General features: G+C 42.4%; 1 protein-coding gene across 1 annotated transcript in view; it reads left to right on the top strand.

Moving 5' to 3' along the window:
- The window catches only part of RND2 (Rho family GTPase 2), a 292,631-nt gene that overhangs the window by 217,003 nt on the left and 51,087 nt on the right, over nucleotides 1-24,541 (top strand). The gene's annotated exons all lie outside the window — the stretch shown is intronic.

The following is a 24,541-nucleotide window of genomic DNA, read 5'->3' as shown; positions in this document are numbered from 1 at the left end:
AAGGTTGCGAGCACTGAACCTATCCTCTCTGCAGAAGAGATGCTTGAGAGGGGATATGATTTAAATTTACAAATACTGTACTGGTGACCCCACAATAGGATTAACACTTTTTCGTGGAAGGGAGTTTAATAAGACACATGGCCACTCATTAAAAATAGAAGAAAAGAGCTTTAACCTTAAACTACGTAGAGGGTTCTTTACTGTAAGAGTGGCAAGGATGTGGAATTCCATTCCACAGGCAGTGGTTTCAGCGGGGGGCATCGATAGTTTCAAGAAACTATTAGATAAGCACCTGAACGACCACAACATACAGGGATATACAAAGTAATACTAACATATAAGCACACACATAGGTTGGACTTGATGGACTTTTTTCAACCTCACCTACTATGTAACTATGTAACTATAATTTGAAGCTGTCAAATCGAATGACGAGTCACACCGGTGTTACTGGGGGCTTATTCTACAACATTCTGAATGAGCTCTTTATGTAATTGTTCTAGTCTTTTTTAAAGGTAAAAATGTAGTTTCAGGTTTCCTGATGATATATGCTTTTGTCAGAATCAGAAAAATTAATTCTGGTGTTCAAGATCTAATTAAACCATCTGGATTATAACAAGAGAACCTTCCGAGTGTATAACATATGATCCTTTCACTCATGTCACATTGAATATATAGATCCTGATATGAATATAGCCCGATTCACCCCTTTGACCCGCTTGTGTATTATCATTTTACGTGAGATGTATAGAGACATTCCAGGAAATCTTCCATATTAATGTCAAAGGAAAAAGGGGTTGATCTCAACACGTTTCGTAAGCCAGGTCAGTCACTTCCTCAGAAGATTGATAGGGTATATGTAATTGACAATATGATATCAAGATAAGGCCAGCTATAATTAAAACCAAAATATGGATGGTGCCTGTCCATGTGCATACCTCACATGTCTAAAGCCAGCCATAGAAGGTGCGATTTGGTTGCAGGAAAAAAAAAATTGATTCCCCCATCAACACATTCGGCTCCCATGGAGCTATTGTGTTCTCCCAACCGGGATGGCGGCCTCTGCTGCTGGCAATAATTGCATCAAAAATCTGACATGCTGGTTATATCCAGGTTTATCAATTACAATCAGGTAAATCAGCCTGCCCATACATGGTTTCGAATCACTGTTGAACCAGCCCAGATTCAAACTGTCTACAGCCGGCTTTAAGCGGGTCAGAAAAGTCGTGGAATATCAAAGACATTTTCTTGGACACCAGGCTGCTCACCACCCTTGTGAGTTCTACTGCCCCTGAAACACATGTGAGAGGACTTCGCTATTGGAAGCGTCACCCCCACCAATCAGAAGCATCCATGTCACGCAGAAAGTGATGTGGGCACCCAAAGAAGGACCCCCAGAAGTAAACAGAAAGAGAGAGAAGGATTGGGTCTGATGGCATGTCCACTGCTTCAGGTAAGGAAAATCTTTTTTTTTTTTTTTTTACACCAGTGGTTGGATTCAACGGACCAAAAGACGCACAAGGCTCCTGTGCAATTTACACCAGAGCCGCTGCGGAGATGTGTGAACCGTCTCCATAGAGAGCCAGTCTCAATCTCCTACTATGCAAATTGGATGCCGGAGACCCTCATCAAATTTGCAACAGTGTGAACCTGGCCTGAGGGGATGGAAGAGCAAGGTTAACAGATTGAGTTGCTAATATCCTGGAGTTGGGATTTAAGTACTGTATCCCTTGTGGAATGATGATGACGCCACAGTGCTGTGTCCTTAATGTATATTGGAGCTCGAGAAAGCAATTTTACTGTGTGTAAAAAAAATCCTATTTTTGTGAAACAGATAGTACCAGCTTTAGCCACTTCAGCCCCGGAAGAATTTACCCCCTTCCTTACCAGAGCACTTTTTGGGATTCGGCACTGCGTCACTTTAACTGACAATTGCGCGGTCGTGCGACATGGCTCCCAAACAAAATTAACGTCCTTTTTTTCCACACATAGAGCTTTCTTTTGGTGGTATTTGATCACCTCTGCGGTTTTTATTTTTTGCGCTATAAACCCAAAAAAAACAGAAAAAAATAGAATTAACACTTTTTCGTGGAAGGGAGTTTAATAATATTTTTTACTTGTTGCTATAATAAATATCCCCAAAAAATCTATAACGCCAATATGTATTCTTCTATATATTTTTGGTAAAAAAAAATCGCAATAAGCGTATATTGATTGGTTTGCGCAAAAGTTATAGCATCTACAAAAAAGGGGATAGTTTTATTGCATTTTAATTTTTTTACTAGTAATGGCGGCGATCTTATTTTGTGACCGTGACATTGCGACGGACATATTGGACACTTTTGACACATTTTTGGGACCATTCACATTTATACAGCGATCAGTGCTATAAAAATGCATTGATTACTGTATAAATGTGACTGGTAGGGAAGGGGTTAACACTAGGGGGCACTGAAGGGGTTAATATGTTCCTTAGTGTGTGATTCTAACTGTAGGGGAAGGGGATTCACAAGGGGAGGAGACTGATGTGTGTTGTACTGGGAACACACATCGGTCTCCTCACCTGACAGGACCATGGATCTGTGTGTTTACACACACAGATCCACCGTCCTGCCGTGCTTTAGGGCAATTGCGGGGGCCTGGCGGTCACATGCACCGGGTTCCGCACGATGTCATGGGCGCGCACGCTCCCTAGACGGCCGTGAAGCCCAGGGTGTCATATGACGTCCACCAAGGATGGGATGATCCCATCTGTGGACGTCATTTGACGATGTGCGTTAGGGAAGTGGTTACATTTTTTTTTAACAACAGTCTGTTAAGCAGATCTCACGCACATCACTGTATCACAACACCAACATAGTGATGCTGAACTGTTCACACCTCTGTGTCTCATTAAACAGAGCAGAGATGGGCTTCAAGTGTGTATTTATCCTGAACATCATTATACAGGACATGTTTGTGTGAAGGAGAGGCCTGTCGCATATAGCTGAACTTCTTTGATTGCGGCGGTTTAAGTTGTACTTATAATTTAAACAAGGCATGTTCTGTCACAGAGAGGTGGCTGTGTTCTCTACAGGAAATCAAGATGAATAGATGCACATTGTTGTTTTTTGTTCTCTTGTATCATTTTGGTGGCGATAAGAAATCACGATCTGATGTTTCTGTAATCAAAAATGGTCAAAGGAAAGTGGGTGAAAAGAGAGTCGGCAGATACAGATGTCCTGCTGATTTCTGATAAACGGAGAAGTCTTTATAAGATTTTTGCTCTGCAAATATGTATAGTGCTGTCAAGGTAATGCAGTCTGCGGTAGTAAAGAGCCAGTACTGGGTGAATGTAGTTGGAAAGTCTCAGGCCTCGTACACACGACCGAGAAACTCGACGGGCGACACACATCGTTTTGCTCGTCGAGGTCCTTGTGAAGCCGTCGAGGAACTCGACAAGCCAATTTTCTCCATTCCCGTCAAGGAAATAGAGAACATGCTTTATTTTTGGCTCGTCGAGTTTCTCGACAGTTTCCTCGACGAAAATGTACACACGACCGGTTTCCTCGGCAAAAAAATATCTCCCAGCAAGTTTCTTGCTGGTTTTTGCAGAGAAACTCGGTCGTGTGTACGAGGCCTCAGAGACAACAAAATTCTATATAGCACTATAACAAATATAGTTTTATAACACTGTGTTTTGTACATCTCTATAAGACTCATACAAGCCGTAGAAGCTACAGTTTGCTGCAAAAAATGTCTAAAATGTTATACAACTAGATTTGTTATAGTGCTTTATAGCATTTTGATGTCTCAGATACTCTTCAACAGTAATCACCTGGCATTGGCCCTCTACTACAGCAGGCAACCTTACTTTGACAGCGCCATACATATTTACAGAGAGAAAATCTGGCACAGTGCACAAATAACCTCTAAATAAGTTGGACTGTTGTCTTTTTAGTAAAGAATAGCACCTGCAACCAGATCTTCCGTCATAAAGCACAATACTGTGCAGAAGGACTTTTGTTAAAGTGTGGTTGTTTTAGTGTCCTGTCACATGGGCTTTCCATTCGCTTCCACCTGACATTTTTTCAGGTGACCTGATCGGAAACTCCATGTAAATCTGTGGGCAGGTGGATGTAAACAAATGTGCATCTGTTTACATCCGCTTACTTAAGAATACCTTAAGGTTTACAACAAAAAACTGAAAAAGACTGCATGCTTTCTATTTTTCGGGACCTAAATGTGGTGGATCAGAGGTAGCCAGACATCCATTGACATCCATCTGTTCTGCTCTGATTCAGCATTGGATCTATTCACAGATCCCCTGCTGGAAATACATTCATAAAAACATACAGTAATACATGTATGGGTACATAGTATGATCCATCCTCTAAAACATGCTCCTAAAGTAAATCTATCTATACCATAGCACCTTTTCTTTTGTCCTTTAAGACCTCTTCAGAAACATAGGGATCAGAAGTTTCTCGAGTTTCTACCACGTGGGTAGGTACCGGAGCATGATGGGACTGTGAGGCCTATATAAGTCGGATGCAAGCCGCGCACCTGTCATTGCAGCGAGAAGAGGCGTCGGGTCAACATCGGAAGAAGGGAGAAGAAGAGAAGAGAAGAAGATGTCACAGAACAGCGGGCTGGCCGCCTGCTAGTAACTGAGCTAACACACGAAGATAGCGGCGGCCAGCCCTGAAGGAGAAGGCACCGGACAGCGGGAGGAAGAACCGGGGTGCGCCGAGTCAACAGCGGAGAGCGGCGAAGACAGAAGAAGACCCCCGAGAGCGGAGAAGACCCCTGGAAAAGCGGAGAAGACCCCCCGGAGAGCGGAGGAGACCCCCCGGAGAGCAGAAGACCCCCCGGAGAGCGGAAGAAGAAGCCCCCCTGCTAAAAGAGCTAAAGAAGACAGGGGGGCCCCCGGAACAGACTAATAAATTATTTTAAAAACCCTGTGTCTTGTGTTTATTAACTTTAAGGCCCCGTACTCACGACCAAACATGTCTGCTGAAACTGGTCCGCGGACCAGTTTCAGCGGACATGTTCGTTCGTGTGTAGGCAGTAACGGACAGGATTCCAGCAAACAATCGTCGGCCAGACCGTTTTCCAACGAACAACTGTTTCCTGGTCTTGCTTTAAAACAGTCTGCTGGAATCGTGTCCGTCAGACATGTTCGGTCGTCTGTACACAAAAGCATCGTACAAAAACCCTGCGCATGCTCAGTCCAAATGAGGAGACGGGAGCGCTCGTTCAGGTAAAACTCGCGTTTGTTTGGGATATGGCACATTCGTCATTAGAAACCTTTTATTCTAGCAAGAGAACAATGTCTTAAAAAGGCGCACTAAACCACATTTTCTTGCCTCGTTTTATTAATTCTTCTCTTGCTAGAATAACCCCGTTCTCTTGCTGATGCAATTTCAATAGAGTTGTCCCATACTGAAATGTCACATTTCTTGCTTGTGATGTAATCCTTTAATAATGTTTTCTATGCCAGACGTGTGTTTTGGTTGGTGGTCCTCCATAATTTATAGTAGTCATTTTTGTAAAGGAATGTGCATCTTTTTTTTTTTGTTGTTGTTTCTAGTTATGTCACCATTTAGTTTATTTTTTTTTAACATGTTTTTTTATATTTTTTTTTTTTTTTTTTTGTGTTTCATTTGAGAATATTAAACCATGTTGGCACACCAAATGTCCCCCCCCCCCCAAGGAGTGTGTCCTTTGTAAATGACCCATTGTATATTTATTAAAGGTTTGCTGCCTAATAATCCCCACAGTATAACAAACAATAGACATGTTTTCAAATGAAAGCAAAAAGCCTTTTATTCAGGCAAATGTCATCACAAAAAATAAACAGAACGGCAGCACTAGAATAGATAGCAAACTATATGCAAACTTGCATTTCCAACATGGTGAAGGATAAACTTCCAAGCCTCAGGAGCCAAACCCAAAAATATGAAGCAGCAGCACAGAAACAAAGGAACCCAAACTGTGGTAGTCCAAACAAGATGTCCTTTATGTGGAAGGAAATGGAAGGCAGAGAATCAACGTTTCCTCCTCTTTCCAGCCTTCCCTCCAGGCAGCCTTCCAGCGGATCTAACACGGGGTCTTGCAGGTGGGGTCGATGTGGCAGCAGGAGGATGGTGTTCCGCAAGCCGGGCCGGGTCACATAGCCCAGTGTCTGGGGTCAGCAGGCCCTTCTGCATCCACCAAAGGACCTGGTTCATCAGGGCCTTTGCCAGTCTTCTCTGGTCCTCCTCCCCTTCATTCAAATCGTGGGCCAATGAGGCACTGAAGGCCTCTGTGGGGTTGAGGGGGGCCCTCATGATGGCGCTTGCCTCCTGTATCATGCAGAGGCTTGCCTCCTCCACAGGCCTCAACTGCCTCCTTCGGCCTGATGGCCTCACCTGGGGGGGAGAAGACTGGCTGGTGGTGGTTCTCCTGGCCGGGGGGACCTGCTGCAGGCCACTGGGCCCAGCCTCCTCCTGGCTGCCACTGACCCCGGCCTCCTCCTGGCTGCCACTGACCCCGGCCTCCTCCTGGCTGACAGACACCTGAGGATCTGCCACCTCCTGGCTGATCTCTTCTTCCTGTGTGGAAAAAAAAGGACATTTTTTTCAATTTCGCTAAATAAAACCACACTCATTTTCATGTTTTTCGTTTAGTATTTTCTGTTCATTATTACTTGAATACACTCTACTTCTGACCCCTGCAGTTGTCATCTCTGACACCTATTTGTCTGTACACCTTTTTTTTAGCTTTTTCCCAGCTTGGCTTTTCTTTTACAATATCAAATCATTAATCCACCAAGAATTATTTACGCCAGAAATATAGAGGAAACTACTATACCTCCTCATCGAAGGGTGGCAGATCTGCATCTCTGTCAGCCAGGCCCTCTTCCTCCGACTCTGCAGGGCTGTGGTCATCTGGGGAATGTCCGCTGGAAGGTAGCATGGAGGAAAGGTTGGAAGAAAGACTCGACATCGTTTTCCTGCCTTCCATTTCGTCCCGCAAAAAAGCCATCTGTTTATAATACCACAGTTTGGGTTCCTTTGCTTGTGTTGCTGCTGCTCCCGATTTTTTGCTTTTATTAGCTTTGTATGCTCTCCTGTATGTGCTTCTGAGGTTGGCAAGTTTATCCTTCACCATGTTGGCAGTGCATCCTGGCACCCATGTTTGCATATAGTTTGCTAGCTCTTCTAGTGCTGCCGCTCGTACATCTTTATTGCAATATAATGCGTGTTTTGAATTCCACAGGATGGGCGTGTCCTGATATTTTTGAAGTAAGGCCTCTATAGCTTCCTTGGTTTGTAGTTGGTCCATTTCACTTTTTGAAAAATGATATTTCTTTTTGAGTCTAGATTCGCAAAACATAAACCAAAGAAAAATAAATATTCAAAAGGATCAGCGTTGACCTTGATATAATATGTGTCTTCAAATGTATTACCTATATCTAATTACAAACACAGTCTCTCTTGTTTAAACAATGATTGGCAGCTCGGCCGCATTGGTTGTACCAAACATTGATTTGCTAGATGCAGAGCCATTGTTAACATTGCAGTAAATATTTTTAATATAGAAAAATAAACAATGCTTACAAATGACAGTATTCATCTAGGCACTCTTTCATGTGTAAATCTCATGCCCCTGACAATGGATGACATAAAAGACACTTCCTAATGACCTCTGTACAACCAACACTTGAACAATACTTTGCCTGATCTGAATACACCATTCAAAAACTTGTCAATGAGGTACAGCATTGTTCACATCTCTATTTTGTGAGGTGTCCAAAAGCATTTGAATACCAAAATAACATTGTGGTACCCCATAGACAGAATAGCTTAAAAAGGGTGCAACCAACAGCCCAAACCCCCATCCCATGTGTCTACATTTTCCAGGCCTCTGCTGATCACATTTTTAATTTCCTTACCTTCCTGTCTCTCGCTCCTCGTTTCTCACGCTCGCCTAATTACCGCGTAAGATGCGTAATCACGGCGTGCACCTTTTAAACACTCCGCGTATTTAATAAACCCCGCCCTCGTCACCTTTGCTAGGCCCCTAATCAATGAGTTTAGGAAATATGGCGTTAACTGTGTATGTTCTGGATGCGCTCGAAGATTCTCCGCGTAACCGACGTAAACACGTTGTTTGCATTCTCTACACTCCGCGTATGTATTAAACGCCGCCCTCTTCTCCGCCCATGGCGTAAGAATTCATCTTTTCCACGCCCATAATCTCTGTGGGAAAGGAAAGATGGCGATGTCACACGAGCGGGCACGATGCTCTCATGCCACAAGTGAAGGGACAGAGGCAGGGACGTCCCGATCAAGGCCAAGAAGATACAAAGCCACTAATATGCGGTTCCAGGAAATGGTGGAGTTAGTTTACATCATGCGAAAGAAGGACTATGATGGTGAATTAGGGCCATACAAGACCCCTAACCGCCGAAAGGCACATATTATGGACAAGGTGGCGAGGAGAATGCAGAGGATGTTTGGGATCACCAGGTCCAAGGAACAGCTGAGGAAACGCTGGTCAGACTTAAAATTGAGGGAGCCACATCAGATGAAGAAAATACTTAAAATTCTGCGTAAAAGTAAGTAAATATATATTGGGGTTGGGGGGGGGGTGGGTGATTGTCTGCAATAATGTGTTGCCATGTATATTTCACCATCTGCCTCCTTGGCCTGCTTGTAATTTTAAAGACATGTTGTCATTTATTTTTTATGACATAAATACCTACATATTTACAAATAGTGTTCTTAGTAAACCACGTAACATCACATAGTTTCTCAGAAAGGCTCGGTTATTCCAGGAACAACACACCTGGACATGGCTCACTGGCCAAAAACTTTGTTTGTAAACATTGTGTAAAAGCTAGTTCAAAAAAATAAAATTAGGAGAATGGGAAAGGCAAACAGGATTCATTCTAAAAACAGTGGTAATAAAGCAGATGTTTTCACATCTGCAATGCAGAGCACCTGTGTCTCCCCAAACCAAAAATGGGTTTTGGTAGGGTCTCCCAGAAATACTGTTTAGGGGGGACATCCATGTGTGTCACTTTGCTAAAAAGGGGCAGGATCAGAGCTTGCCATAGAAGTAATTGCAAAATGTAGGTTTGGTGAAAGATAAAAGTAACTAAATGAAAGCATCTTCTAAGCAATGTGTGCGATTTATGCTCTCCAATATCTGTGTGCTGATGAGTCTACATTTTTTTTTGTTTATTTCAGGGGAAAGAAGTCGCCAGCATTTGGAGGAGGCAGAGAGGGCCAGACAAGGCCAAAATCTGCCATCTCAACATGTGGAGGAGGAGGAGGATGTGGAAGGAGAAGAGGATGTGGAAGGAGAAGAGGATGTGGAAGGAGAAGAGGATGTGGAAGGAGAGGAGGAAGGAAGAAAGGAGGAAGGAAGAGAGGAGGAAGAAGTAATTTTGGACTTAGAATTTATAGCAGATGAAGGGCAAGTGGCGGAAGAACAATTTGGCGAATTGAAAGAAGGTGGATTGATGGATGAAGGAGGAGTCCAAGATGATGGGGAAGTGGTGGAAGAAGGAGGAGTGATAGAAGATGATGGGGAGGTGGTGGAAGAAGGAGGAGTGATAGAAGATGTCGAAGAGGTGGAAAGGAGAAGCCCATCAGGTCAGTGTCACCCTAGCTTGATTAAAAAAAACATATGTAGATAGGCCTCATCGAAAAATACTTTTGTAAATGACCATTTTTTTTTTTTTTTTAGGGGAGGAGGATGGTGTGCCAATATTTTCACGTGCAAGTGCTGCTATAATTATTCAGCAGGTAATGGAGTGCAGCACTGAAATGCACAATATGCGTGAAAGGATGGTTGTCATGGAAGAGAATTTAACAAATGTCCTTTTGGAATGCTGCACGGAAATGGACAATATGCGGCAAAGAATGATGGTCATCGAATCTAATTTTAAAAATATTATTGACATGATGGGCCGTGTCAAAGACTGAAACACCCCCCGCCCATCCCCCGCCCCCACAAACATTTTTACTGTTTTAATAATGAATACGCCAAAATTTGAAGATACACACACAGTGTGCCAACATGTGCTATCTGCCATCACAGAATATCTAGTGTCTGTGCTTTGTGGGTCCAACCCCCTCCTCCATCCTCAAGTAGTTGAGAGGAAGGGTTTGCTCCCACAGAACACAGACATTGATCACCCATAATGTCAGATAGCACATGTGGCCATTTGTCTGTTGAACCAATGACATTTGGCGAGTTTGCACTGAATGTGTGTATCTTCAAATTTTGGCGTGTTCCAGTGTGAAAGCACACCATGACTGACTGCTGTTGTGAGTTTTTATATTTTTATAATTGTATTTTGTTACTTTTTGACCATGTTGAACATTTTTGGATACTATAAAGTTTAGACCATAAAGAATAAACACCGAAAAAAAATTAAAAAGATATATATATAGAATTATAAATCTCTCTAATCACTGAATTTAGTGAAGTCGAGATTTGACTCCTAAATCTCAACAACAAATTTTCTTATTGAAAAACACACCAAAAAAAATCAAACTTGTTAAAAAAAATATTGGTTTTTGTGCATAAAAAATATGCAGAAAATAAAAAATACTAAGGCGGTAAACACCCCACCAAAAATATTCTATATATATATATATATGTAAACAATAAATCTAACTATATTTGATAAACAAAAATGTGAACTTGTTAAAAAATGTATAATCTGCATAATATTTTTGGTTGAATTACCTGAAAAAAAAAAAAAAAAAAAAATATTTTGTAGACTCCTAAGTACAAAAGCAGGGAGTAATGAAAAAAATATAAAATAATTTTTGGGGTCATGAACAAGCAAAAATTAAAAAACTTGACCTCAAAATTTACAAATGGAGTTGCTTCTTATTTCTAGACTCAATACCCTGTTAGTAGATGAGTGAATACTGTGCAAAATGTGGTTATTTACTAAAAGTGGAGAAATCAATTATGCAGTAAAATTGAAGAAGTTAGTTAGAGAACCAGGAAGACAGATAAAAAGAGAAAAAGCATTAATGACAAACAACTGTATAAAGTCCAATGGTCTAATTATTTATTATTTGAGAGAATATTCCTTTCTTTGGGGGCCGAATTAGAAAGAAATATGATCTGGCATAGCAATGGCCCCCCGACCCATGAAGTACTCAACATATTTGTTGCGTACCTCACGAGCTGATTGGGGGGCCAAGCCAGCGTGACCAGTGTCCAGCCCGGGAAGGGGATCTGAGGGTAGTCTTGCCTCAGAACCGATGTCGGGTAGGTACGTCTGGGAGTGCCTGCGTAAAAAGTTGTGCAAAATGCAGCAGGCAAATACAACGGTGTCCAATTTATATTCCGCCAGATGTATCGATGTCCTGAACAGGCGGAACCGGTTGGTGAGTATCCCAAAGGCATTCTCGACTACCCTCCGAGCCCTGGCCAACCGAAAATTAAACACACTCCTCTCTGAGGTGAGGGTCCTCTGGGGAAAAGGCCGCATGAGGTGAGGACCAAGCCCGAAAGCCTCGTCCGCTAGGAACACAAACGGAAGTCCTTCCACATTATCTTCATCTGGTGGCAATGCCAGACCACCAGCTTGGAGACGATCATAGAAATCAGTCCGTGCGAACACTCCCCCATCAGACATCCGGCCATTCTTCCCCACGTCCACATATAGAAACTCATACTGTGCCGACACCACCGCCATCAACACAATACTATGATAACCCTTGTAATTATAATAGTAGGACCCCGAGTGGGGTGGGGGCACAATGCGGACGTGTTTCCCATCTATTGCTCCACCGCAGTTAGGAAAATCCCACCGCTCGGCAAATTGGGAAGCCACATTGTAGGGGGACCCCCTACGTCGGTTTTTCGGCGTAGGGGGGGGGTCTCCTTACAACCCATACCAGACCTAAGGGCCTGGTATGGTCCTGGGGGGGAACCCATGTCGGTTTTTTATTTAAAAATTGGCGTGGAGTTCTCCCTCTCAGGAATGCATACCAAATGCCGACGCTAGAATTGGCGGGAATCCAAGTCGGATCCCCGTCGCTTCTATGACGCGCTCGCTGGAATGTGCTTTGTCTATTCCAGCGAGTGCGAGATGTCGGCACCATGTCGCCGAGAATCAGCGCGATGCTGTTGTGCTAGAAACACATTATTGGCAACATCTACTGTATAAGGGATGTTTACATGTATTATAATAGGAATAAAAGTGACCAAAAAAATTATTTTTGGGGAAAAAAGTGTCAAAATAAAATAAATAAAGTAAAATGAACAATAAAATATATATATATATTTTTTTAAAGCTCCCCTGTCCCTGTGTTCTCGCACGCAGGAGTGAACGCACACGTAGTCCCGCCCACATATGAAAACGGTGTTCAAGCTACACATGTGAGGTATCGCTGCGAACGTTAGAGCGAGAGCAATTATTTTGGCCCTAGACCCCCTCTGTAACTAAAAACATATAACCAGTAAAAATATTTAAATCGTTGCCTATGGGAATTTTTAAGTAGCAAAGTTTGGCGCCATTCCACGAGCGTGTGCAATTTTGAAGGGTGACATGTTTGGTATCTATTTACTCGGCATAACTTCATCTTTCATATTATGCAAAAACATTGGGCTTACTTTACCGTTTTGTGTTTTTTTAAGCACAAAACAGTTTTTTTTTTAGAAAACACGTTAAAAAAATTGCTGCGAAACTACCGTGCGAGATAAAAAGTTGTAATGGCCGCCATTGTATTCTCTAGGGTCTTTGCTAAAGAAGCATATATAATGTTTTGGGTTTCTATGTAATTTTCTAGCAAATAAATGATCATTTTTACATGTAGGAGAGAAATGTCAGAATTGGTCTGGGTGCTCCAGAACGCCTGATGGTGCTCCCTGCATGTTGGGTCTCTGTATGTGGCCACGCTGTGTAAAAGTCTCACACATGTGGTATCGCCATACTCAGGAGGAATAGCAGAATGTGTTTGGAGGTGCAATTTGTGGTATGCATATGCTGTGTGTGAGAAATAACCTGCTAATATGACAGAAACAAGATTTATTTTATTTTTTTTACAGAATTTTCAGTCTTTTCTTTTATAGCGCAAAAAATAAAAACCGCAGAGGTGATCAAATACCACCAAAAGAAAGCTCTATTTGTTTTAAAAAAAGGACAGAAATTTCATATGGGTACAATGTTGTATGACTGAGTAATTGTCATTCAAATTGTGAGAGCACCAAAAGCTGAAAATTGGTCTGGTTAGGAAGGGGGTTTAAGTGCCCAGTGGTCAAGTGGTTAAAGTATGATATTTGATCAGGTATCAAATGGCCAGAACAGAAGATGTGATCATAAGAGGTTTCCCCACACATTTTTTATATAAACATATGCAGAAAATGTAGTATCTGTCAGATTAACCTCCATAGATAGAAATGACCATAGATCTTAGAGAATGGTCAGAGATGTTAGTATGAACTGACCCATAGGTTCCTCTGGTAGAAGGCACAGACATAAACTTGAATACTCATCTTAAGTAAGTAGCCGTGTTTAGTCTATGAGGAGGGGCAAGGAAATTGCATACAGACACCGGCTGGCTTCAGCATTGCTTGAATAAAATTCTCTTATCTGCTTAGTCAATAATTCCTCTGTGCAGTGTCAGATGGTGACATCTGTAGGCACTTATAGCTATGAGACTGTTGCCTGATCTGGCGGAAAACACCTCATGGGTAGCTCACAAGCAGTGTTGTCAGGTATGGTCAGCTCAATTTCTTTCTATATCAATATCCAGTGCTGCTGACACTGCTTCATCTATTTTTTTTAGCACAGCACAGGCCTGTTCTCTGAATTGTGCATTAGGGAAGCTCGGACAGTATCTTATTGCTATCACTAAATAACATCATGCAGCCTTATTTGAAGTTGAGGTCTGTTTCCAGCCAATCGTTTCCCAAAATAAGAACATTTTGGCTACTTAGCATTCATTGTGAAGACAGAATGTGTTCCATTAAACAAGAGAATAAACTCTAGGGGCTCAGAATTCAGGAGCTGAGCTTATCATTTATTCATTTGCTATAAACAGAGAACAGCAAACAGGTATTATAGTAATAAAACAGGTCCAATTCCAGCCATGGAAGATTCCTTGCCCATTGTCACCATTGTGTGACCTTGTTTTCGACTAGCTATACAAACTTGTTGTCTGCAGCTCATTAGTCACTTATCTTGCTCATGCGCAGTGAAGATTTACTTTATGTGTACTGTAAAATTTTAACTACACAGAACACTTGGGATTATGGTCTGTTTTCTTTGGAAAACTTACTGTAGAAGAAAAAGGTTACCTGTGATAGTAATATAGGGTAGTAACTGTATTTCTGTTAAATGAAACTGCTTTTTATGAGCCTATTCACTGGTATCCTGTTGATTTTAACAAGGAGGTGCTTTAACAGGTTTCACATTTCAAAAATTTCACAGGTATCTACATATATTAAAAGGGGAAAGAAGGAAATTTCCCCAGTGGGGACCCTCGCAGTAATACAAATCTGAACAAATGTGGGCAGATGGACATTTACATATTGTACATTGTCACTGGTTCCTACATCCCTAATGAAAGTTTACACAAATCACATTTGTACAATCCAAATCTTTTGCACGGGTCTGCCTATTAAGATCCCAAATAGTGAACTAGCTCTTCCGAAATCTATTTTTGCGGTTTGTCTCTTATCGTGCTACCTTGGCATCCAAGTATAAATATTACATCAAATCCATAAAGTCCAACCTATGTGTGTGATTGTAATTCCCAGGGATGCATCTTGGTCCTTTTTTAAATATTGGTACTACATTGGCTTTTCTCCAAATAGCTGGTTCAATTCCAGACAGTAGACTGTTCGTAAAAATTAGGAAAAATGGTCTGGCATTTATTTGACTTGGTTCCTTAAAGAACCTCGAGTGCAAGCCATCTGGTCCCGGTGACTTATTAATGTTACGTTTTTCAAGTCTAATTCTAATTCTGTCCTCTGGTAGCCAATAGGGTGCTTCATTTGATGTGTCATGAGGATAAACACTGCAATTCTGGTTACTGAAGCTCCCGATTCCCTTGTGAAGACTGAGGAGACGAATAAATTCAATACCTTCGCCATCTCTCCATTCTTACTAACCAGATTCTCTTCATCATTCTTTATGGGACCAATATGATCCGATCTCCCTTTGTTAAAATGTATGTACTTAAAGATTTTCTTGGGATTTTTTTATACTCTCCTCGACTATGTGCCTTTCGTGTTCTGTTTTAGCTTCCCTGAATGCACCCTTACATTTCTTGTTGCATTTGTAAAGTTGGAATGCTGATGATGATCCCTCAGCCTTGTATTTTTTTGAATGCCTTCTCTTTGCCATTAGGCCATTAAGGACTTTTGTTAACTCTTTTAAATCTATTTCCCATTAGGATGCACTGGCTAATGCCCTTATTTAATATGCTCTTAAAGCACACCCATTTCTCCTCCGTGTTCTTTGTTCCTAAGATTTTATCCCAATTTGTGTCTTCTAGCAAGGCTCGTAGTTTAGGGAAGTTGGCTCTTTTGAAATTCATTGTCTTTGTACTCCCCTTATGTTTCCTATTAGTGTGGTTTATACTGAAACTGATCGCTGTTTCCTAAATTGCCCAGGTATTTCTACATACGTCATCACGTCTGTATTGTTGGTAATCATTAGGTCTAGTAACGATTTGTTTCTCGTTGGTGCGTTTACCATTTGACCCATGAAATTGTCCTGCAAGACATTTTGGAACTGGCGAGCCTTAGATGAATGCGCGGTTCCTTCCACCCAGTCTATGTCTGGATAATTAAGATCCCACATTATGATACAACTTCCCATCCTTTCTGCTAATCCAAATTGTGATAGTAGGTCCGCCTTTGCCTCCTCCCTCAGGTTAGGGGGCCTATAGCATACTCCCAGTACTACTTCCCCCTTATTTTCATCCCTTTGGAGCTCTACCCATAAGGATTCCACCTCCTCCCTAGCTTTTGTATTGATGTCATCGCTCACATTCACTTGTACATAACTTTTGATATATAGGCATACCCCTCCCCTTTTTTACCCTCTCTATCCCTGCGATATAGGGAATACCCTTGAATGGTTGCCAGCCAACCATGAGAGCTGTTGAACCAAGTCTCTGAAATTCCTACAAAATCTAAATTTTTACTAAATCTAACTCTAATATTCACTCAAAATTTTACATTAATCATTATGTCACTTGTCATTATCCTGTTATTTACTATAACCGAATTTTGAGCTTTCTGATTGCCAAATGAGTGAGTGAGAGACTTATATAGCGCAACACATGCAAACTGAATCGCCTCTGGGCGCTCAGTATGCATTCCCTGAGTGAACCCTTTGATCTCAGAAGAGATGGGTTTTGATCTTTCTTCTGAAGGCAAAATGGTTCACCTCCAATCGGATGGTGGTTGGCAGAGCGTTCCACAGTCTCGGTCCTTGGACTGCGAATCTTCGTTCTCCTTTGGACTTGTATCTGGCTTTGGGTATCTGGAGTAGATTCTGGTTGGTGGATCGCAGAACAAGATAGGGTTTGTGAGATTTTATTTTTTCGCATAGATATTGAGGGGCGATTCCTTGGATACACTTATGTGTTAAGCAGAGTGCTTTGATGGTACGAGCCACTGACCCTATTTGTGCATCCATTGTCATGTTGGTGTCAAAAATGACTCTGAGACTTTTGACTTTGATGCTAGGGGTGATGGTTTTACCCAGAATGGGCGGGGGTGTCCATGTAGTTACTGGATGATTTTTCCGGTTGGCGTGAAACAGGAGAAGTTCTGTTTTTGAGCCGTTGAGTTTAAGATAACTCTTCGTCATCCAGTTTTCTATCATAGTAAGGCATTTCTCTAGTCCGAGACAATGATCCTTATTGTTGCAGATCCGAAAATACAGTTGTGTGTCATCTGCATAAGAATGGTAAAGTAACTTCTGGTTACTGATGATTTCAAAAAGAGGGTGGAGATAGATGTTGAACAGAACAGGGGACAAAGGGGATCCCTAAGGTACTCTGCATGACACCGAGCGTTCTTCAGAAGTTTCACTATTTGTGATAGGTTTTCCAAAAAGGAGGAGAACCATGGTAAATCACATTCTGCGACTTTGGCTACTTTAGCTAGCCGAGTCAGTAATATTTTGTTGTCAAAGGTATCAAAAGCAGCACTTAGGTCCAACAGAACTAGAAGACAAGATTCTCCTTCGTCTGCTGCCTCGAGCGCGTCATCCCATATTTTGAGCAGTGCTGTTTCTGTCCCGTGACCTGGACGGAAACCCGTTTGGAACGGATCGAGTAATTTATGGTGGTCTAGATGCTGTTGTAGCTGTTGTACAACTTCTTTCTCCAAATAATAGAGTCCCATGATTTCATTTTGGTCCAGTTATAGGCCTTCTTTAGTATGCTTCTAGCATAACCCCTAGCTAATAGCCTATCACATATAGCAATGAATATTCTTTTGGAACATTTCAATTGCAATACAAAGAACCTTTCCTTCACTGGACATGCAGACGGCAAAGAGGTATGTTACCTGGATGTTCATCTAACTGGAGATGAGGGGAGGGTGTCTTCAACACTATACAGAAAACCTCTATCAGGCAATTCCCTTATGCTTGCACAATCAGGTCACCCAAAGCATACTATCAGGGGTATCCCCATAGGTCAGTTTATGCAGGTTAAACGTATTTGTACCGATGAGTTATGATTTGAGCAGAAGGCCATGTCTCTGTACAATAGGTTTCTGGATCGGGGAAATCCCAGATGGATCATGGACAGGGTTTTGTCCATAGCTAGATGGATGAGTAGAGGGGAGGTTCTAAGAAAAATAGATAATTATAGCAATAACAAAATAAACTCACCCTCTCTATACCCTACAGCAACGAGTTTAGTGAAATTAGGATAATCTTTAATAGACATCTGCCTATCTTGCATTCAGACAAAATATGTGCTAATATCCTGCGAGATAGAGTGAATCTGCCTATCTTGCATTCAGACAAAATATGTGCTATTATCCTGTGAGATAGAGTGAATGTGGTTTCACGCAGAGTCTATAAGCAACCCCCTAGATCATTCACTTGGTTACACTTTAGGGGGAACTACAAGTGTGGGTTGAGGGAGTCCTCATGCTGTAACCACATTCATGGAGGGAACTAATTTTGTTCTACCGCAAACCAGAAGAAATTTGAAATCCATAATTTTTTTAAATTGTAACACCAGATACATAGTATATTTGATTACTTGTACCATATGCCGAGTTCAATATGTGGGTAGGACAATGAGGTGCCTTTGCGATCGCTTCCAGAAACACCTACATAGTGTAGAAAAGAACTTCCCATCTGCAACTGCAACTCCCATCCATCCTCTCTCTCTCTCTCCCATTCATCTCATCATCAGGAGCCTGTGTGTGCGGCTCCACGCTTGCATGTCCCCACTTTCCCCTTTTATTCAGGCTGGCAGAGAGGAGAGGAGCTGCAGCACAGCGCGAGGGAGTACAATCCAGCGCTGAGATCCACACAACTGCACAGCCATTGACACCATAGCACAGCGCACACTGACAGCGCACAGCACACATTGAGACCAGTCTGTTCACAGTGATCAGGCTAAACTGTTGGACACTTACACAGAGCACAAGGAGAAGAAAACTGCACAAACTAGAAGGCTGCCGCTCTCATGTCAGGGCAACTTTCAGTGAGCGCTGCACCGAAGTGGTAATTTTGGAAATCCTCCACCTCACTCATTACTTTCTGCTCTCCAGCTACATTGGTCGGGGCCCGGGGGAGGGGGGCAGGCTCAGAGAGGTCATACTGTTGGGTCCCATGGCTTAATGAGAATTGTAAGGAGAGCACCTGTGTACTGCTCTGCCTGTGCGCAGCTCACCAGACTACTTTTCCCGAGCATGCACCTTTGCTCTTCGGCCGCCAATCTCATCGGGACTCTAAGTGTAGGCACAGATTGGAGGGAGATTGGTCATGCAGCCCTGTCATTACTCGCCCCCAGCTTAAATCCACTCGCCAAATGCTAGTAGGCGAGTGGAAATTTTGAGGGCTGCTGTATGTATTGTGTTTGTTTACCTTTTTGAATTTGGCGCCGTTCTCCGCTCCCGTGCGTCGTAACGTCGCAGGGAACGGAGATCGGCGGCACACAGAGGCACTGTGTGAATCGAGCGAGGTCCCGCTCGCTCACACAGCGCGGTGGCATCGCTGGATCCAGGGACAAGGTAAGTAAACCATGCCTGTGGATTCAGCGAGGTGAGCCCGAGTCAGACTCGGGAATACCGCCAGGGGGGTTAATACAAGAAAGGACTTTGCAGCTTGGAATTGCATGCCATTATTGAGCTTATGATCAACTAAAAAACCCCAGATCCTTCTCCACTACAGATCCCCCCAGTTGTACTCCCCCTAGTATGTATGATGCATGCATATTCTTAGCCCCCAAGTGCATAACTTTACATTTATCAACATTAAACCTCATCTGCCACATAGTTGCCCAATTAGACAGAGCATTGAGGTCGACTTGTAAATTGGAGACATCTTGTAAGGACGTTATTCCACTGCATAGCTTGGTGTCATCTGCAAAGACAGAAATTTTACTTTTGATCTCAGACCCAATATCATTTATAAATATATTAAAAAGTAAGGGTCTCAACACTGAACCTTGGGGTACACCACTGATAACCTTGGACCATTCAGAGTAAGAATCATTAACCACGACTCTCTGAATTCTGTCTTTCAGCCAGTTTTCTATCCATTTACAAACTGATATATCCAATCCTGTAGAATTTACCTTACACATGAGCCGTGTGTGCGGAACTGTATAGAACGCTTTTGCAAAATCCAAGTATACCACGTCCACAGCCACGCCTCTGTCCAAGGTTTTACTTACCTCTTCATAAAAAGAAATCAGGTTTGTCTGACAACTTCTGTCTTTCATGAATCCATGCTGTCTGTTGCTTAAATAGTTTTTTTCCAGCAAGAACTCATCCATGTGGTCTTTTATTAAACGTTCCAGTATCTTCCCAACTATAGAAGTTAAACTAACAGGTCTATAGTTACTTGGTAAATACTTTGTTCCCTTTTTAAATATGGGCACCACATTGGCCCTGCGCCAATGCAGTGGTACTATTCCTGTCATCAATCGAGTCCCTAAATATTAGATTTGAAATGACAGAGCTCAACTCACCTAGGATCCGTGGGTGGATGCCATCTGGTCCAGGTGCTTTATCCACCTTTATTCTGTCTAAATATTTCTGGACCATATCACTTTTGAGCCATTGTGTATCATTTGGGGCTTTGTCACTACCACACCCATTATGGACATGAGCTCCCCCATGCTCCATTGTATACACTGAGCTGAAGAAAGTATTTAATAAATTTGCCTTCTCTTTGTCCTCAGTCATCCACTCTAGATTATTTTGTAAAGGGCCTACATGCTCAGACCTGACCTTTTTACTATTAATATATTTAAATAATTTTTTGGAGTTTGTCCTACTATCTTTTGCAATCTGTCGTTCATTTTGAATTTTTGCATCCTTGATTTCCTTTTTACATATCCTGTTATATTCTTTGTAACATTTAAATGACACTAGTGTTCCTTCATTTTTATATTTTTTAAAAGCTCTTTTCTTATTGTTTATAGATTTTTTAACTTTGACCGTGAGCCACATAGGTTTTATTTTTAGCCTTTTAAACTTATTGCCCATGGGAATATACTTTGCAGTGAGGTCCCAAACAGTCTTTTTTTAAGAATTCCCATTTCTGTTCTGTGCCCATTGATGCCAATATTCCCTCCCAGTCTAAGTCCTGGAAAGCAGCCCTCATCCTTGGAAAATTTGCTCTCTTGACATTTAGGCCCGGATTCACGTAGAGCCGCGTAAAATTGTGCAGGCGTAACGTATCTGATTTACGTTACGCCTCCGGAACTTACACGGGCAAGTGCTGTATTCTCAAAGCACTTGCTCCGTAAGTTGCGGCAGGGTAGCGTAACACGGCCGGCGTAAGCCCGCCTAATTCAAATTTGGATCAGGGGGGCGTGTTTTATGCAAAACTACTGTGACCCAACGTGATTGATGTTTTTGCGTAACGGCGCATGCGCCGTCCGTGGAATTTCCCAGTGTGCATTGCTCCAAAGTACGCCGCAAGGACGTCATTGGTTTCGACGTGAACTTAAATGACGTCCAGCCACATTCACGGACGACTTACGCAAACGACGTAACTTTTTAAAATTTCGACGCGGGAACGACGGCCATACTTAACATTGGCTGCGCCTCATATAGCAGGGGCAACTTTACGCCGGGAAAGGCCTAACGTAAACATCATAACTTTACTGCGTCGGCCGCGTGTACGTTCGGGAATTTGCGTATCTAGCTAATTTGTATACTCGACGCGGAATTGGACGGAAGCGCCACCTAGCGGTCAAAAAAAAATGCAGTTAAGATCCGACGGCGTAAGAGACTTACACCTGTCGGATCTAATGGATATCTATGCGTAACTGAGTCTAAGAATCAGACGCATAGATACGACGGGTCAGATTAGGACTTACGACGGCGTACATGGCGCTGCTCCGTCGTAAGTCCTTTGAGAATCTGGGCCTAAGTGTTTTTATCTTTCCTGTATGTATTTCTTGCTTATAGTTAACATTAAATGAAATCATGTTATGATCACTGCTACCCAGGTGTTCCTTTATCTGAACATTAGTAATAAGCTCTGCATGGTTTGAGATTACCAGGTCCAACAGAGCATCATTCCTAGTTGGGGCCTCAATAAACTGGACCATAAAATTGTCCTGCAATAGGTTTATACATTTTTGTCCTTTAAATGTCCCAGCAGTGCCATTAATCCAGTCAATTTCTGGGTAGTTAAAATCCCCCATTGTTATCACCGTCCCAGCTTATGCAGCCCTTTCCATCTGTGCAAGGAGCTGAGTCTCCACCTCCTCATTAACATTGAATGGTCTATAACAAACTCCAATGATTAACTTTGAACTACGCACATCTGTATGCAGTTCCACCCATAATGCTTCAGCCTCATCACACTCTCCAGATGGAAGTGTAGTCAAGGTGATTAGTACTTTTTTACTTCTCTAGTTTACAGGGCTAGTGGGACATTAGTATATTTTTCCCCAGTTTTTACCGCCCACTTGCGAATTTGGTATCTATTGGCATGTGTGATTTTTATGCATGTCAAGGGTTGCTACCACATGTAACATTTAAAGCGGTCCTCCACCCTAAAGTGGAGTCCCGCTGATCGGAACCCTCCCCCCCTCCGGTGTCACATTTGACACCTTTCAGGGGGGAGGGGGGTGCAGACACCTGTCTAAAGACAGGTATTTGCACCCACTTCCGGCCACACGCTACGGGCGAAAGACGGGCATTCCGTCACATCCCGTCTGTCGCCCGTTGTGTGCTGGGAACACTCGGCTCCCAGCACACAGCGTGTGAGCCAATCGGCGGGCGCAGCGCGACTCGCGCATGCGCCGTAGGGAACCGGGCAGTGAAGCCGCAGCGCTTCACTTCCTGGTTCCCTCACCGTGGATGGAGGGGGGAGCAGCAGGGTGACGAGCGATCGGCTCATCCTCTGCTGCGATCACCGCTGGACTCCAGGACAGGTAAGTGTCCTTATATTAAAAGTCAGCAGCTGCAGTATTTGTAGCTGCTAGCTTTTAATATATTGTTTTAGTGGCACATCCGCTTTAATATTTGTGTATTTGTAGCTGCATTTAGGATTTTTAATATTGGTTTTGTCAATGTTTGAATGATGATATTTCCTTTGTTTATATTATGTTTTATTATTTACCTTTTATGTATTCATTTTTTTACTAACCACAGGCATGACCTTTGCAATTCAGTCCTGCATCTGAGAGACATGTTCAATAATGCATTGCTACTTGTTCCCAGGTCAATGTCGCAATTGACCTGGGTTTAATTTTTTTTCTTTATTGACTCCTTTATTGTTTTTGAATGCTCTATTTAGAAATTATTTTTTTATGCTCTTATATTTGTATGATTCGATCATTGATCAAGTTGCTATGTGCCTCTGATTGGTGCCTCGCAAGCACCTGTGCAGGGGATGGATCTATATATAACACATATCAGTCGGGCATATCTTTGCAATGATGAAGCACATCTCTGTTGTGTAAAACGCATCTACCTTGACCACTACTGATATCTGTTGGTGTTATTTTGTATATTTTGGATCCAGAAAAAAAAACCCCATCTAAGGCACAGGTCATAGTTGAGGTCAAATTAAAATAATTTTGGTTGCACAAAATCTTCTACACATAGAGAATTGAGGCTCATGGGAGTGGATGTATATTTACTTATTGTATTTTATATATTTTGGCATTGTCTGCTCTTTTAACTTTTTTTAAGGTGTCTTTGGGTTCTATTTTGAAAAATCATAGTTGATCAAGTAGTCAAGTTGGTAATTTGGGGCCAGATTTATGTAGATTTACGGCGGCGTAACGTATCCCGTTTGTGTTACACCGCCGCAAGTTTTCGGTGTAAGTGCTTGATTCACAAAGCACGTCTTACGCAAAAAAAACGCGGGAACGACGGCCATACTTTAACATGGGCTGTCTAATATTACACCACCTAAATAGCAAGTGTAACTTTACGACGGGAAAAACTGACTAGGGACGACGTAAGAGAATGCGACGAACGCGCGTACCTTCGTAGATCGCCGTAAACAGCTAATTTGCATACCCGACGCGGAAAACGACGCAAACTCCACCCAGCAGTCGCCGAAGTATTGCATCCTAAGATCCGAAGGCGTACAAAGCCGTACGCCTGTCGGATCTTATCCAAAAGCCGTTGTATCTTTGTTTGTGAATTACAAATAAAGATACGACGCCGCAAATTTGAAAGTACGCCGGAGTATCAGCAGATACTCCGGCGTACTTTTTCTGTGAATCTGGCCCTTTGTGTAATAAAAATTTGACTGAAGATCTAGTCTGTACGAAATTTTTTATTTGGATAGATTTCCCTTCACTCCCTGTCCCACTGATTGTAGTGCAGAAAGTGGGAGAACCCTCCCTTACCGAGAACTAGACAACAATAAGAACTTGAAAAACATCTTTCTGCTTCCCTATTGTATCCATAACTATAAACAAATCATTTTTAGCTATTGCTGGCCTTTGAGATCAACCATCCAAAACTATTGTTTCAGGTGTTAGGCCCCGAACACACGACCGAGTTTCTCGGCAAAATTCAGCCAGAAACTCGATCGGAGCCGTATTCTGCCGAGAAACCCGGTCGTGTGTACACTTTTGGCCGAGGAAACCGACGAGGAACTCGTCGAGCCAAATAGAGAACATGTTCTCTATTTCCTTGTTAGTCAATGAGGAAACTTGGCTCGCCGAGATCCTCGGCGGCTTCACAAGGAACTCGACGAGCAAAACGATGTGTTTTGCCCGTCAAGTTTCTCGGACGTGTGTACGGGGCCTGAGAGTTACCCTTTACAAGACAAAATAAAATACCGTTTTTGTTGGCAAAGTTTTGCCCCCATGAAATTTGTTGTTGATTCTTTCTGTAGGTATTTGTTTTC

The sequence above is a fragment of the Rana temporaria genome, chromosome 12 (assembly GCF_905171775.1).
Source record: "Rana temporaria chromosome 12, aRanTem1.1, whole genome shotgun sequence".
Taxonomy (NCBI): Eukaryota; Metazoa; Chordata; class Amphibia; order Anura; family Ranidae; genus Rana; species Rana temporaria.
Note: the sequence above shows the minus strand (reverse complement) of the source record. Positions and strands in the feature narration are given on the sequence as shown.